This window comes from Danio rerio, chromosome 15 (assembly GCF_052040795.2).
Source record: "Danio rerio strain M-AB ecotype USA chromosome 15, GRCz13ab, whole genome shotgun sequence".
Taxonomy (NCBI): domain Eukaryota; kingdom Metazoa; phylum Chordata; class Actinopteri; order Cypriniformes; family Danionidae; genus Danio; species Danio rerio.
This window is the reverse complement of record NC_141035.1, coordinates 30,533,927-30,550,902: the sequence shown is the minus strand read 5'-3', so window position 1 is coordinate 30,550,902 and position 16,976 is coordinate 30,533,927. Positions and strand designations below refer to the sequence as shown.

General features: G+C 37.2%; 1 protein-coding gene and 1 long non-coding RNA gene across 11 annotated transcripts in view; one reads left to right on the top strand and one right to left on the bottom strand.

Annotated features, from left to right (window-relative positions):
• LOC147833695 (uncharacterized) overlaps nt 1-16,976 on the top strand; it is a 185,009-nt gene that overhangs the window by 134,831 nt on the left and 33,202 nt on the right. The window contains exon 4 of one of the 9 annotated variants that reach the window (XM_087284255.1): nt 10,169-10,605. The exons of the other annotated variants lie outside the window; for them this stretch is intronic. The gene's annotated coding sequence lies outside the window, so the exon portion shown is untranslated. Of the gene's footprint in view, nt 1-10,168; nt 10,606-16,976 lie in introns of those variants that run through there. 9 annotated transcript variants of the gene reach the window in all.
• Nucleotides 1,749-12,630, bottom strand: LOC147833696 (uncharacterized). 2 transcript variants are annotated; one of them, XR_015509589.1, is made up of 3 exons: nt 12,474-12,630; nt 9,595-10,513; nt 1,749-3,018 (listed from the first exon to the last, which is right to left on the bottom strand). It is a non-coding gene; the product is annotated as an uncharacterized LOC147833696 (long non-coding RNA). The 2 variants fall into 2 exon arrangements; XR_015509588.1 differs by lacking the exon at nt 1,749-3,018 and adding an exon at nt 8,821-9,137 and having other exon boundaries at nt 9,374-10,513.

Below are 16,976 nucleotides of genomic sequence, written 5' to 3'. Positions count from 1 at the left end.
ATTTACTGTGTTCATAATGTATTTGAGAACACTTGTGGTGCTCTTGAGTTGGGATAGGGGTTGGGTTATGGACATGTTTGGTGGTATGGGTAGGATTAAGGGTGGGTTAAGGTGTAAGGAAGGGTCAACAGTGTATTTACAAATGTAATTACAAAAGTTAATTACAGATGTAATTATATACAGGTATTTAATAAAGCATAAGTACACAATAAATACATGTATTACATGTATTTATTACAAATACATGTATTACAAATACATGTTTATACAATAAGTACATTGTAACAAACTATTAATTTCTGTGTAAGTACATATTAGTTAAGGCCACTTAATATAAAGTGGGACCCATTATTTTAGTAGACCAGTAAAGTCCCATAGCATTTATATTAATCTTGTATAATCATTGCCTCTGATATATAATCATATAACTCTGATATCTTGAAATAGATTTAGTTGCCAAACAATCATTCATTCATTTTCTTGTCGGCTCAGTCCCTTTATTAATCCGGGGTCGCCACAGCGTAATGAACCGCCAACTTATCCAGTAAGTTTTTACGCAGCGGATGCCCTTCCAGCCACAACCCATCTCTGGGACACACACACACACACACCCACACACACAATTTAGCCTACCCAATTCACCTGTACCACATGTCTTTGGACTGTGGGGGAAACCAGAGCACCCGGAGGAAACCCACGCGAACGCAGGGAGAACATGCCAACTCAACACAGAAACGCCAACTAAGCCGAGGATCGAACCAGCTACCCAGCGACCTTCTTGCTGTGAGGCAAACGTGCTACCCACTGCGCCACTGCATCACCCTGCCAAACAATCATTTATATTTAATTAAGGTCTTGATAATTGTCATCGAGAACAAGTTAACTTTTAATAAGACGTGTCCTTAGAAAGTTAATTTACTTGTAATGATATTTTCCTGTTAAATCATATTGTAAGGGACCCGAACAGTAATTTTAAACAAATTGCACACATTTTTCATCAACTCTTTCACCATTTGGTAATTAACGTATCCTCTAATCAGATAATTGGCCACTTCATAAAAAGGATCTGTTAACTTTATAAATGCCAATTAACACCAGGAGCAGCTGGGCCTTTAAAAGTTTATTGTTGATGCTGAGAATGTGATTGGCGTCTTCCTGAAGAGCCTTGAATTTCACGGGGAACATTCCTGAACAGTGGTGGCTCAGCATGCGCCTGTTTATAACGCAATATCTCCTGATATAGGAGATGGCGATGATAAGATAAGCCTGCTCTTTTAATGTGATTTTTCATGCAGTTACACACTGTATTCAATTTAGATCTTCAGATTATGTGCCTATTTATTTATTTTTTAAAGAGATTGATAATGCGCATTCACATTCAACTATTTTACATTATATCCTTTTGTAGCCAATAAATGTGTGACATATGTTTTATACGATGCATAGTGACTTGGCATTGAGAGCTGGGTGTTGCGTTTGATTAAATGGCAACATTTAGAAGAGGAATTTGTCACAGATTTGGTCTCACAGTAATGCGATCGATTGGGTTATTTACTCTCTAGGTCAGAAGGGTTTGTATTGGCACTAGTGAGAGCTCTGATCTTGGTAGCCCCTTCATCTCCACAGGTCTGGCATAGGTAAGGGTCACCCATCATCAAACACTTCATAATCTATCTATTTACTAATAAGGCTAAAGAAACATAATTTAAATTAATTCATAGAGTTTATAGTTTTTTTTTTTTTTTTTTACAAAAATTAAAAATTAATATTGAGTTAAAATGCTGATTTTGGGAATGCTTTAATGAAACTATTTCACATTTATTCTCATCTTGCCAATGTACTCAACATAATGTGGAACTGAATCTGCATCTCATTTCCTAGTCTGCTACTGTCTACAGGAGGTCACATTTCAGTCACAGGCGCATGCTTTCAGAACCTTTCTGATTGCGATTTTCCAACAAGGCAACCCGGGGTGCTGAAATATAATTGTCTTAACTGGCATTGGGCAGGTTAAAGTTACCTAAACAAAGACTGTTCAAATACTTTCTGGCCTGGAAAACACATTTTGTAAAGCAGAATTTCTGACTTCAGCATGGTTCAGATAAACAAGAATGTTCACTTGGCATGTTTCCTAAATGTCTGCAAACATATTGTGGTATTTTTAGGCTTTAGAAGAATCAAAAACGTGTATATATAGCACCTTTAAGTAGCAGAAATAGGCCTAATGGTTGTAATCATTTAGCTTTATGCTAATCTAAAAGCTGTTTCATATACTAGGCTAAAATACATTTATCTTTTAGATGTACAGTATATACATCTCTTAGTAATTATAATTTAGGAGTAATTCTGTCAGGAAAGGTCAAGTCAAATTATAAAGGTTTTCCTCATTTCTCAGGGGGAAAAACTAACAATAACAATGATTAAATAAATAACCAATCATAAAATCTATCAATGTTAAAACTTTTTTTTGCATTAAAATGATTAGAAAAAATCTATAAATGAGAACACTAACGACAGAAATATCACAGTAATTTCAAGATCCACAGCAATACATGAATCTAAAGAATTTATAGAAATTACATTTTGTATCGTATATGTAAACTCAAGTTCAATGAATTTGAAAAGTAAACCTGCATGTATAAATACATGACCAAATCTTAAAAAGCTCTGTTAATAGGCCTGGCTTATGGCAGCTTTATGTGTTTTCTGCAGTGTGTGTTTGTTGCAGTATGTCTGCCAGCCCTTCCTGCACATGGCAGAGCTGGAGTAATGAAGAATTCCAGCTGCCAAGCAGAGCCGCACCGCTTGGACAGTGGGCATTTTTCATCCTGTAATGTGTGCATGGGTCATTAATTGCGGCTTGCCAAGGGTCCAACGGACTTGTCATTTGGGTATACCACATCTATACATCTGCTCTCACCCTACCCCATCACAGCACACCTCCCCTGGGTCTGTCCATTGCTCCACTGTGGCCTGCATCACCACAGATCCCTGCGGGAATCCTTATACTTGGGAACACTGTGGCCACAAAAAAAAAGGAAAATAAAAGAAAGAAAGAAAGAAACTGAAATGGCCTTACTTTAGTGGTTACCGTGTACTGGTTAGAAGAAAAATTACATGATGAAGCATCTTTGTTGTTCCTGTTAAACAGGCTTAAAATGTGTGGTAGGAATCATAACTGAGAATTTGCAGGTACAATTTCTACACAATTCATTGTTTTTAAATATTTTTTATTACAAATTGTTATTTTTGTTTTTCGTTTTGGAATCTGCAAATCAACTAAAAATTACAATTCTGTCATTTCTGTCACTTTTTTCTGTCACATTTTTCAGAATAGGATTTTTAGAAGTATACAGTGTTGGGCAAGCTACTTGGAAAATGTAGTAAGCTAAGCTATTAGTTACTCTACTTAAAATGTAGCTTAACTTCACTGAAATCTACCTCCTGGGAAATGTAGCAAGCTAAGCTAAAAGCTACATGGCAAAAGCAGCTTAGCTACATCTAAGCTATTTTTTTGTTTTCATTTTTAAATCAAACTTTAAGACAAGTTCGTTACTGCAATTAATATGCTGTTCCAAACAAAAACACATTTTACTAGACAGCAAAAACAAAAAATTCAAAAAAATGAGGTGTTGCACATATAAATACAACAGTAATGTATAGAAAAGGGGGGAAATATAGTATTTATAACTCTGTTAATTAATTCTACAACATAGTATAGTATTATTAGTAACTATTGTGAACTAATAGTAATTAACATAGTATACTTTAGCTTTTACTACTGAAAATTATGAATATAAAACAATATAGGTTGGCGACGCAGTGGCGCAGTGGGTAGCGCTCTCGCCTAACAGCAAGAAGGTCGCTGGTTCGGCTGGTTCAATTGGCATTTCTGTGTGGAGTTTGCATGTTCTCCCTGTGTTCATGTGGGTTTCCTCCGGGTGCTTTGGTGTCCCACACATGTCCAAAGACATGTTGTATAGGTGAATTGGGTAAGCTAAATCATCCATACTCTATGTTTGTGAATGAGAATGTATGGGTTTTTCCCTGTGATGGGTTGCAGCTGGAAGGGCATCCGCTACGTAAAACATATGCTGGATAAGTTGGCGGTTCATTCGGCTGTAGTGATCTATGTATGAACAATAAAGGGTTTATAAATATATATACAACATAGTATATTTTAAGTACTGTATTTACATTAAACTACTATAATATTTTTTTGTCATCTAAGTGCACTTGGACACATTTGCAGAATAAACAGAGAATGAATGTAAACCAATTCAACCTTTAACAAGAGCACAACATCAAAATTATCTTTAAGACATGTACTTCGAGGTATGGTCCTGCTTCCAGATAATTCCTCCACTGTCATCCACTACTTGTAGTGACGCTACTGCCCAACGTTGGATGTATTTAGACTGTTTATGACATCACAATGAAAGTCAATGGTGCCCCGACTGCAACGATCACAATTTCGCAAAAGTGCAGGAGATATGTTTGGAAAATCAAGACTGTGAATAACTGCCTTTGATAGCTGAATTTGTAGCATATAGTTAGCATATAGTTTCTTTTAAATGACAGTGTACTAACAAATATCTTTTTTTCCTTATGCATCAAAAATCTGTGGGGCCCAAAATGATGCTTGTCCTCACTGAGCTTGAGAACATACAAAATCCACACAGAAATGCCAACTGACCCAGTCAGGGCTTGAACCAGAGACTTTTTTGCTGTGAGGTGACAGCACTAACCACTATGCGCCACCCTCTAAAGTCACTTTAGAGCTTCAGTATTTTGTGCAATTTACAGGGGCCAATATTGTGTTTCATCAGTTTGTGTGTGTAAAGAATAGCCCATGGCTGGCCTGAGGCTCTTGTTGCCCGCCTGAGGCCGGCTGTTCTCCCGCCTTTATCAGCGTGCCATATTGATTGGGATGAGTGTGTGTGGATGTAAGAGGGAGACACTGAAAAGAGTGGCTGCTCTCCTCCATCTTGGCTCTGAATGAGGCCCCACAGCGGGAGGGGAGGAGTCTCTATTGGTGTGATGTGTTTTGTCAGAAGCATCTGTTTGGTCACAGGACGTGGCATAATCCTCGACCTTGAGCGCACCAGCCGAGACTGAGCACAGTGCTCAGCTGTGGCCCTGCGTGGGCCCATTAACACCTCTCACACACAGGCTCAGGGCCCGAGCTGACATCAGAGCCCACACACCTCTCTCCACAGCACCACAGGCCTCTGCACTTTTTAGACCGCATTTTGGCAGCACTTTTCCTGTCTGTTTCAGCTTTATTTTCTACTCTGTGCTTCTGATTTTTTTTGGGGGGAGGGAAACAGATTTGAAAATGTAAAGGATGAAAATAAATGTTGTTTTCTCTATTTGTTTCCATGGAAAATGTTTAAACCATCGATAAAAAGTTACTTTACAGGGTTTTGTAGATTATTTAAATGCACACTATGAAAAATTGTTTTTGGAACTCTAAATAGTTCTTCTATGGCTCCACCCTTTTATTAAACCTTTATTTTTAATATATGCATTTCATGTATTGTGTAAAGGTTTAGGGGACATTAGATATTAACATTGACAAATCAGTCTGGGACAGACTAAAATAGAGAACTTTGTGTACCTTTTCAAAATAACATACTGGCAAATTACAGTACTGTAAAAAGATAGAGGTAAAAAAATGTGTAAAATGAGAAATAAAGCTATAACCTGAATCAAAACAATCCCAGGTAGCAAAGAATTCTGGCCCAGATTAAGGTGGCACCGTCTTCAAGACGGCACACAAGATTTGGGCCAGATGTAAAAAGTAGTATTTGGCCCAGATGTTAAAAGTTTATTGGTGGGCCATGTACATTTGACCTGTCTTGACCCACATTTAAAATACATTAAAATCATTTTTGAGTAAAAAAAAAAATTCAAACCATCCGGTCGCTTTGAGAAAAAACACGCCCATAGTGTGCTTAAAGTACAATGCTTCATGGGTTTATCAATTCCATTGCAATTGTGACACACCAACCTATCTGGCCAAGTTCAGGCCCAGTTATGAGTTATTAATTTGGCTGAGACTCCATGTTCGGCACTTTTCTGAAAGCCAGACTTGGTCCAGTAATGTACTGTAATTCACAGCAGCATGTGGGCCAAGAAAAACCTGATTGTGTGGGCCAGATAAAATTTGCTGTGTGGGATACGTTGTTGATGTATTAATATATCGCAAGATGATGAGTTACTAAATCAGACCGAGGTGTACAACATAATGAGTATCTATGAAAGCAAATGAGTAATAATAATAATAATAATAATAATTAATATTATTATTATTAATTTTATTCCTTAAATTTATATAACGCTTTTCTAGACACTCAAAGTGCTTTACACATTGGCAGGAATCTCCTCATCCACCACCAGTGAGCAGCAGCCAAATTGCGCCATAGACCAGCTGATTGGTGTAAAATTTTAATATGGGGATGATTAGGAGGCCATGATGGACAGAGGACAGTGGGCAAATTTGGCCAGGCTGCCGGGGTTAAACCCTTACTCTTTTCGAAAGACATTCTGAGATTTTTAATGACCGCAGAGAGTCAGGATCTCTCAGGATCAGTCATCACTCCCTGAGTAGTATAGTGTCCGCTTCACTATACAGGGGCGTTAGGAGCCACATAGACGGCAGCTGGCCTCACTAACATCACTTCCAGCTGCAACCTTTCCCATGTGGTCTCCTATCCAAGTACTCACTGAGCGCAGCCCTGCTTAGCTTCAGTGGGCGACCATGTGAGAGTTGCAGAGAGCAATCTGCCTGCCGGCTAGTTATTACACGGAAAACATGTTTATGAAAAGCTCGAAGTAGCAGAAAGTGAAGGTATGTGAGCCCTTTACACAGAAAATATGATATGTTATTGGATATGTTTATGCAGAAACCCATCAAAATTTTATTCAGCAATATAATAAGTTCAATCCAGTTACAATTTGCTAGTTAATATGTACACAGACACTGTATGAAAGAAATAATTGATCTTTTAAGAGAGTGTTCATAGTAAGTGTATAGTCAGTGTTGGTGAAGGTTGAGATGCATGTCAACCATTTCGCAATAAAAGGGATCTTCTGGACTATGTCATTGCATATAGGACTGTTAATGTGTAAATAACTTTTAAAGATTGTTTTAGTGTGGAAACAGATGCATATTTAAAGTACAAATATTTTTTCTTTGAATAAAAAGACATGTTTTGTGTGAAATTGTAATTGTAAAAAATATTTTAAAATTATTTTTAAAATGACGCCTTTTGTTATTAAGGCATCATTACATTGTGTATACTGCATATGTAGTTATAATTACAATTCAACATATACTTTTTTTTCATTAAGGAGTAAAGCCAAAATCATCGCTTCTTATTTTAATCTGGGGAACAAGATTGTATGAAGGCCTAATGCTTAATTCTTTTATGCAAATGACAGGCTCCCTCAAGCAATGTGTAGTAGATTTATCCAGTATTAGTTGATTTTTACAATCTGCATGCCTAATTTACAGTGCAACTGTAGAGATAATGCGCAGAACAAAGAGGCCTGTAATTACTATCTGGCTAGCTTCAACAGAAGCTTGCACACCAAATCTAATTGGAGGACACCGAACACAAGTCACCACAATTTGTTATACCCTGCTAAAGGTCAGAAATTCACCTTTAGACTCTCTATATTTTATTTAAATTTTAGGTTTATTCATTTAGCATTAAATACACTACAAAAATTGTGTATATTTTTGTTTATTTAGCATTCATTCAAGTTCTCCTGAAGGTCAGAGATTTGCTTTTATACCTTTTATTAGGGCTGGTCAAGATGACAAAAATTTGTCATCTCATCCTGACAACGATATCTAATACAATAGTGCTAATTCTGTAAATTCATTTTATATATACAGTTGAAGTCAGAATTATTAGCCCGCTTATTTAAATGTTTTCCAAAAGATGATTAACAAAGTGAGGACATTTTCACAGAATGTCTGATAATATTTTTTCTTCTGGAGAAACATTTTTTTTTTGTTTTATGTTGACTAGAATGAAAGCTGTTTTTACTTTTTTTTAAAACCCTTTTTAGGTCAAAACTATTAGCACCTTTAAGCTATATTATTATTCGATAGTCTACAGAACAAACCATGGTTATACAATAACATGTCTGATTACCCTAACCTGCCTAGTTAACCTAATTAACCAAGTTTAGCCTTTAAATGTCACTTTAAGCTGTATAGAAGTGCCTAGTAAAATATTTGGTCAAATATCATTTACTGTCGTCATGGCAAAGATAAAATAAATCAGTTATTGTTATTGAGTTATTAAAAATATTATGTTTAGAAATGTGTTGAAAAAAATGTTTTCTCTGTTAAACAGAAATTGGGGAAAAAAATAAACAGGTGGGTTTATAATTCAGGGCGCCTAATAATTCTGACCTCAACTGTATGTTGAACACATGTAAAGAAATGTTTATTTTTTACATTTTAAAGTATACACTAAGAAATGTATTCTTACATGTTGTAATATTTCTCACTTCATTTAGAGCTTGAGAAAAATGTTTGACTAAAATGAAAAAGTATAAAGTAAATGTTTATAAAATATTAAATACTTTTCCAAACTTAATGAATACAGGTCCATAAAAATAAAATACATGTAAACATTGCACTTGCAAAATTGCAACTTTCTCACGATGCTGTTATTCATGTTTATGTTTACATCCCCATAATAATGTGATGATATTGTCATATAAATTCTGAAATATTACAATGCCTTTGTGACATAACAAAATAAACAATAGAGCATAAAAAGAAATGATAGACTCATATTGCAATACTGCACAGCCCTACTCTTATTTATTTACATATAGGTTTATTCATTTAGCATTATACAGGACACCTGACACAAGGCCAAACGCTCTCTGATCTGTTCTTCCAAACATCAGAATTTCACTCATATACTCTTTATTGACTATTTACATTTAGGTTTATTCATTTAGCATTATAGATAAGTTTAAAAACTCTCTCACATGTTCTTCTAAAGGTCCGAGATTCAACCTTATACTCTTTATTATATATTTCCGTTTAGGTTTATTGGTCACACTTTACAATAAGGTTAGTTAGTTAATGTTAATTGATGCATTTACTAACATGAACAAACAATGAACAATACATTTACTACTGTATTTGTTCATGTTAGTCAATGTTAGTTAATGAAAATACAGTTGTTTATTGTTAGTTCATGTTAACTCATGGTGCATTAACTAATGTTAACAAGCATGGACTTGGATGTTAATAATGCATTAGTAAATGTTCAATTATGATTAATAAATGATGTGCATGTGTTGTTCATGATTAGTTCATGTTAGTAAATGCATTAACTAATGAACCTTATTGTAAAGTGTTACCGGTTTATTTGCATTATGCTGGACACCCTGACAAGTCTAAAAAGTCTTTGATCTGTTTTTCCAAAGGTCAGAATTTCATTCATATACTCTTTATTATTTGTTTACATTTAGGTTTGTTCGTTTAGCAGGATATAACGGTGATAAGTGGTTCCACGGGTGGCCGATTAGAGGAGGAGATGCGGGTGTTTAGATTACCGTTAAGGGAGACACGGCAAACATCTGCAGTGCCATCTTCTCAGGGTCATCTCACTCCAGCTCAACGAGCCCATCCCCACTGTGGCCAATTAAACAAATTGCTGCAAAAAGAGCATTTTATTAGTATTTACCCGTTGCTCTCAGTCCATCGCCATAAATTCTCCTTGAGGCACGCTGGAAAACAAATTGGCACATTAACTTGTGAATGGCTAAAGAGGCACTCCGGCTGCGCCTCGGGGGCTGCTGGGTATCAAAGTGTCTGGCGTTCGGAGCAATCTGTCTGCTTTATCATTCAGTGTGACAGTGGGGCTGAGAGAGCCAGGCCTGCCGCAGGGGCTGTGCATGAGGGAGAGCATTAGCTCCCTTTCCCTTGGCAGGCCCAAGCTGTTTGCCATTGTATCCCAGAGAGCCTTGTCTATTTATCTGTTATTACATTGGAATTGGAAGATCAAAAGCAGGGGGCCCTTCTGCTGTGACCACGTTGGCTGCGTTTCTCTGTCTTTCTTCCTCTCTGTCGTGCATTTCTCTTTTCTTGGGCCTTCTTCATTGCTGTCTCTCTTCCGTCCCGTTGCAGGCATCCCGTATTCAGAAATGAGCGGATGAGAGGGGTCCAATGTCTCCGGGCTGATGGGGACTGTTGTATTTTGGCTGCTGCGCTCGTAGCTCATCCTACAGGGGCATTTGTTGGATTGCATTGGTGGGGCTTTCCAAGTTTTAATGAGGATTACCATGTTTGTGTTTGTATGTGTGTCACCATAATCCTTTTAGTAATAAGTCATTTCCAAGAGCAGTAAATAGGCTTGTCGTGGGCAACCCTTACCCCGCACACGTGCAGCTCTGATGGGTGGTCTAATTTACGGTGTTTTCAATTTTCATTTGCACATATTAATGTATAATGAAATCCTTTAGTGGTTTCTTCCTGAAAGTAAACACAGTTGCATTTTTATATATGCATTGTTTTAAAGTTATAGAATCTATGTACAAAAACTATTGAATAAACATTTATGAAAATGTCTGTCTGTCTGTCTGTCTTTCCGTCCGTCCGTCCGTCCATCCATCCATCCATCCATACATCCATACATCCATCCATCCATCCAATCATCCATCTTTATTAACATTTTATAAACTAAATTTATTATATTATATTATATTATATTATATTATATTATATTATATTATATTATATTATATTATATTATATTATATTATATTTATTATATTATATTTATACATTATTCAGTCATTCATTCAATATATTATATTATTCAATCATTTTCGTTTCAGCTTAGTCCTTTTATTAATCTGAGGTCGCTACAGCGGAATGAACCGCTAACTTATCCAGCATACAGTATGTTTCACTCAGCGGAACCCATCACTAGGAAACATTCATGCATACTCATTATCACACATACCGTACGAACAATTTAGCTTACCCAATTCACCTCTACCAAATGTTTTTGGATTTGTGGGGGAAATCAGAGCACCCGGAGGAAACCCACGCGAACAGACCTATGTCGGGGAGAACATGCAACCTCCACACAGAAATGCCAACTGACCCATCCGGGGCTCGAACCAGCGACCTTCTTGCTGTTAGACAGTTGTGCTTCCAACTTGGCCATCATGCTATCTATATTATATTATATTATATTATATTATATTATATTATATTATATTATATTATATTATATTATATTATATTATATTATATTATATTATATCATATTATATTATATTATATTATATTATATTATATTATATTAGAATTATAGTTATAATTAACTATTTAATAAACTGAAACTGACAGATTGCTGTTTTAATCCTACATTTGCAAAATAAATAGCATACAGTAGTTGAAATGCAAACCATATCTACAAATTACATAGCTAAACTAGTAACCTCCATGAAAGAGTAACTTAAACACCTTAGAATTAGTTATTAAAAGTGTACTACTTAACAATTGTTAACCAGGATTACTACATTTTGTATGAAAAAGAAAGTGCAGTCTATCTCTCTTACTCTCTCTCTCTCTCTCTCTCTCTCTCTCTCTGTGTGTGTGTGTGTGTGTGTGTGTGTGTGTGTGTGTGTGTGTGTGTGTGTTGGTTTTGCTATACTTGTGAGGACCAACTATTGAGAAACAACCAATGTTGTGAGGACATTTTTCTTTGTGAGGACAATTTAGGTGGTCCTCACAATAAAAATGCTTTAATGGCCTCCAAATGGCCTATACTTGATACTGTGCAAATTTCAGCAAAAGTCCTCACAGCAATAGTAAAACTGAAAATTGGTGTTTTGCCTTATGACCGCGAGCTCCCTCATCGGTCACACACGTGTACTGCATCAAAAATCCCGGGAGGAGGAGCATGAGTGAGAGCGGATTTTTTTCATTGGACGGCTGCTCCCTCGCTGGGGAATTTTTGTGATTGGCCGTTTCAGTCACATTGCTACACCGTGGAGGGGGAAGGAGAGCCGAATGTATGCAAGCATGATTAACCTAAACTATATGAGACCGGTTGGCAACCTGAAATGTCATGTTTGTAATACTACCTCACGAAAATTAACCAAGTGAAGTCAATTTGCCAATGAACATGTTACTACACGTTTACTACATTACAAACCTTGGCTGAGTTACTGCTGGCTTTAATGTAATTACATATGAAATTATACACCATTAAAATTGTTCATCAAGACTCCATAATAACACGCTTAAAATGTTAAAGTTAATGTAATTCATATTATGGGTGTTTGAAAAGCATTTTGTTTCAAATACGAGCATTAGCCGCATTAGGGAAAGCACTCCTGTATGATCGCCATGAAATCGCGGGACAAAACTGCACCTCTCGACATCTCTATCAACAATAATGAAATGTTTAGTGTCTTACCTTGCCTGATGTTATAATTCCATAGGCTGTCTGTGCTGTTTCGTCGCTGTAGTTTCCAGTAAAGTCAAAGAAAAACTCTCTAAATTCTCTTTACAAAGCCGCGTCCTGTTCGTGAATAAAGGTTCGTTTAAAATGACTCTCACAAATCAATGTAAGTGATTCTAGCGAGTGAATCAGTGAATCAATTAAGCGTTCGTAAAGACGTCAGTTCATTCTAGAAAGCATCGGTTGTTCGAACAAATCAATTCAACCCAACTAATGATTCTGTGATGAAATCATTGACTCGATTCATTTCACTGGCCGTTTAGTTTAGATGTTTTAATATATCAGTTTATATTAATCATTAATTAAATTCTATCTTAATTAACATTAATCTCAACATGAATCTATGAATGTAATTTCACTCATTCTACCTGAGCCTCACTGAACATCTGAAAATACATCATATCTACAACTTATCAAATGTTTTTTCACCCTAGCTCATCAGTCACCAGCAGTACATAACCATATTTTACAGTTGAATTTACATATTAACAGATTATATTTACACTTGTGCAGATGCATCATGCTGTAGGTAGAGGTAGTGTTATAAATGTTAAAATAAAATATATAAAAGTACATATAAAAGTACATATAATAGAGGCACTATAGGAGTAGTGAAAGTAGAATAATGCTTTTAATGAGCAGTTATTTGTTTAAGAGGGAGCTGGAGCTTGGGGGAAGGAACTGCTTCTGTGTCAGCTGCTCTGAAGCGCTGGCCATTCCTAGTGTTCACTCAAAAAAGACTGTCTATACTTTTACAGGTTGACATAACAAAAAAGTAGATAGATTTATAGAGTACATGCACACCATTAGTGCTGAACAGCTGTTCACTAGAGAAGTGGTGTGGAGGAAAGATGTACAAAACTGCAGGGTGAGAGTGAAGTGTGCCCAGTAAGATAAATGAAGAGTAATGCAAGATAAACTGAAGCATTCAAACACTCTTCCAGTCAGGCTTGATGTCAGCTCTCAATGTCAACCTTATTTAAAAACAACCAAGGTTGATCAAAGTATTTCACAAAGTAAAACTAAAACACTAAAACTGTAATATAATACATAGGAAATCACAATTTATATTTATATATATTGTGATTATAAAACACTGGTAGAGTTGCCGTGTCCTCAACTAAGGTTGCCAGCCGCCCTGTATTAGCCTGGACATCCCATATGTTGAGCTTGCCTGGTTTGTCCTGTACGTTATTCCCAATGTCTTGTTTATTGGTTGCTCCACAGATTGAAGCAGCAGTGGTGTTGAAAAGGCTTTATTGATTTAGTTTTTAGTCTTCATTTCTGTTAATAATGTACAGTACAGAATGTATCCTTTAAACAGTAAATGTAAATATGATGGAATGATGGAATGCATATGCTAATTTGCATGGCTGCACTAGTCAAATTTTGTCCCATATTTCATAGCAACACAGTTGATAACCCTGTCCTCAACTTGAAAGAAAAAGAGACGATTTAAAGTCCTTGAGAGTTCAGGCAATTCTAAAATGAATGACAAGCTGCTTTACAGGTAAAGGTTAGCTACAGCAAAGGCCCAACCATCTCTGGTCATTACTCATGAGCCTTAGTTTAGGCTGCTAGTTGTGTTGAAGCTAACTGGCTGTGATATACCAAGTACACACTGATCCAGCACAGTATGACCACAGACAGGTGAAGTGAACAACACTGACCATCTCTTCCTCAAGGCACCTTTTAGCAGGTGGCATATATTAGGCAGGAAGAGGACATTTTGTCCTTAAAGTTGATGTGTTGGAAAGCAAAATGCACTAGTGTAAGGATTTGAGTGAGTTTAATAAGGGCCATAGTGTGATGGCAAGATGACTGGGTCAGTGCATCTTCAAAACTACAGCTCTTGTGAGGTGTTTCTGTAGTGGTCAGTTCACTCATCTAGTGGAATCTGTTCAAAGAGCGAACAGTTGTGAAGCGGAGCTTGTCACAGGCAGCCAAGCTCTGATGCTCATGGGAGTAGAAGCTGGCCCATGCCGTCTTACCCACACATGACTGCTGAAGAAGTTAATGTGGTTCTGATAGAAAGGTGACAGAATGTAAGGGACATTCCACAGAATGGGTAACATTTATTTCCCTAGAATATTAAATGTATAAAAATGCATGAAAATAACTCTAAAATACATTTTAGTAATAATCAAAGTGTCTTCAAATGTAACAAACTGCAAAATTTAGAATAAATAATTAAAATCATTTTTAAAAACTATGTAGAACACTAAAAAAGAGCAGTTGTTGCATGTCCCCACTCCCTGCGTCTAAAATTTGCCAGAATATATTGTGTTTAAAATCCTTCGAAAACATGTTTTTTTGCATTTACATGCAGTTTTATATCCAATTAATGATTTACTATTAAACAAATAATCTTAACTGTTACTTAAATTATTTTTAGATGTTATTTATTAATTTTTAAACCACTAAAACTTGCTCCATATCCTCATGCTATTAGCATGTGTGCCATGTGGCTATTTAACATGAATTTAATAATTTTTGTTACCCAGTCCCGTTACTCATATATGCCATAACAGGATTGAGTAATAGTAACAGGAGTGAGTTGCATTCTCTGCTGCATATATAATAATGCAAAACATTGTCAATTTAAAACGATTTACTTGAATCTTTTAGGTTTCAGTTATTATTACTTATATTGTAAATATACACTCACTGGCCACTTTATTAGGTACACTTGACCAGCTGCTCGTTAACGCAAATTTCTACTCCGTCAATCACATGGCAGCAGCTCACTACATTTAGGCATGTAGACATGGTCAAGAGGATCTGCTGCAGTTCAAGCAAGCATCAGAATGGGGAAGAAAGGGGATTTAAGAGACTTTGAACGTGGCATGGTTGTTGCTGTCAGACGGGCTGCTCTGAGTATTTCAGAAACTGCTGATCTACTGGGATTTTCACGCACAACCATCTCTAGGGTTTACAGAGAATGCTCCGACAAAGAGGAAATATCCAGTGAGCGGCAGTTCTGTGGGCGCAAATGCCTTGTTGATGCCAGAGGAGAATGGCCAGACTGGTTCCAGCTGATAGAAAGGCAACAGTAACTCAAATAAGCACTCGTTACAACCGAGCTCTGCAGAAGAGCATCTCTGAACACACAACACGGCCAACCTTGAGGCGGATGGGCTACAGCAGCAGAAGAGCACACCGGGTGCCGCTCCTGTCAGCTAAGAACAGGAAACTGAGGCTACAATTCACACAGACTCACCAAAACTGGACAATAGAAGATTGGAGAAACGTTGCTGCTCTGATGAGTCTCCATTTCTGCTGACACATTCGGATGCTCGGCTCATAATTTGGCCTCAACAACATGAAAGCATGGATCATCCTGCCTTGTATCAGCGGTTCAGGCTGGTGGTGGTGGTGTAATGGTGTGGGGGAGATTTTCTTTGGGTCCATTAGTACCAATTGAGCATCAACGCCACAGCCTACCTGAGTATTGCTGCTGACCATGTCCATCCCTTTATGAGCACAGTGTCTCCATCTTCTGATGGCTACTTCCAGCAGGATAACGCAGCATGTCATAAAGCTCAATCATCTCAGACTGGTTTCTTGAATATGACAACAAGTTCACTGTACTCAAACGGCCTCCACAGTCACCAGAGCTCAATCCAATAGAGCAGCTTTGGGATGTGGTGGAACGGGAGGTTGGCATCATGGATGTGCAGCCGACAAATCTGCAGCAACTGTGTGATGCTATCATGTCAATATGGAGCAAAATCTCTGAGGAATATTTCCAGTAGCTTGTTGAATCTACACCATGAAGAATTAAGGCTGATCTGAAGGCAAAAGGGGATCCAACCAGTTACTAGTAAGATGTACCTAATAAAGTGGCCGGTAAGTGTATCACATGTATTATATGTATGAATTATATACTTGCAGAGTGCCAATCCACCTGTAAGTGCTGCAGAAAAGCAACAACTTTATTGTAAACAACATGATGCAGAGAAGAGAGAAATATTCAGAGAAGGAATCTGAAAGAGGGTGTCACGGTAGTGCAGTGGGTAGCATGATCACCTCACAACAAGAAGGTCACTAGTTTGAGCCCCGGCTGGGTCAGTTGGTTGTTTCTGTGTGGAGTTTGCATGTTCTCCCCGTGTTGGCGTAAGTTTCCTCCGGGTGCTCATGTTTCCCCCACAGTCCAAACACATGTGCTAGAGAGGAATTGAAGAAGCTAAATTGGCCTTAGTGTATGAGTGTGAATGAGTGTGTATGGTATGAGTGTGAATGAGTGTGTAAGGATGTTTCCCAGTGCTGGGTTGCAGCTGGAAGTGCATCCGCTGCATAAAACGTATGCTGGATAAGTTGGCGGTTCATTCCTCTGCGACCCTTAATTAATAAAGGGACTAAGCTGGAAAAAAAATAAGTGAATGAATAAGTCGGAGAGATACAGGAAGGACCTAGAGTCAGGCAGCAAGAAACTGATCAATGACCTCAGAGAGAAAA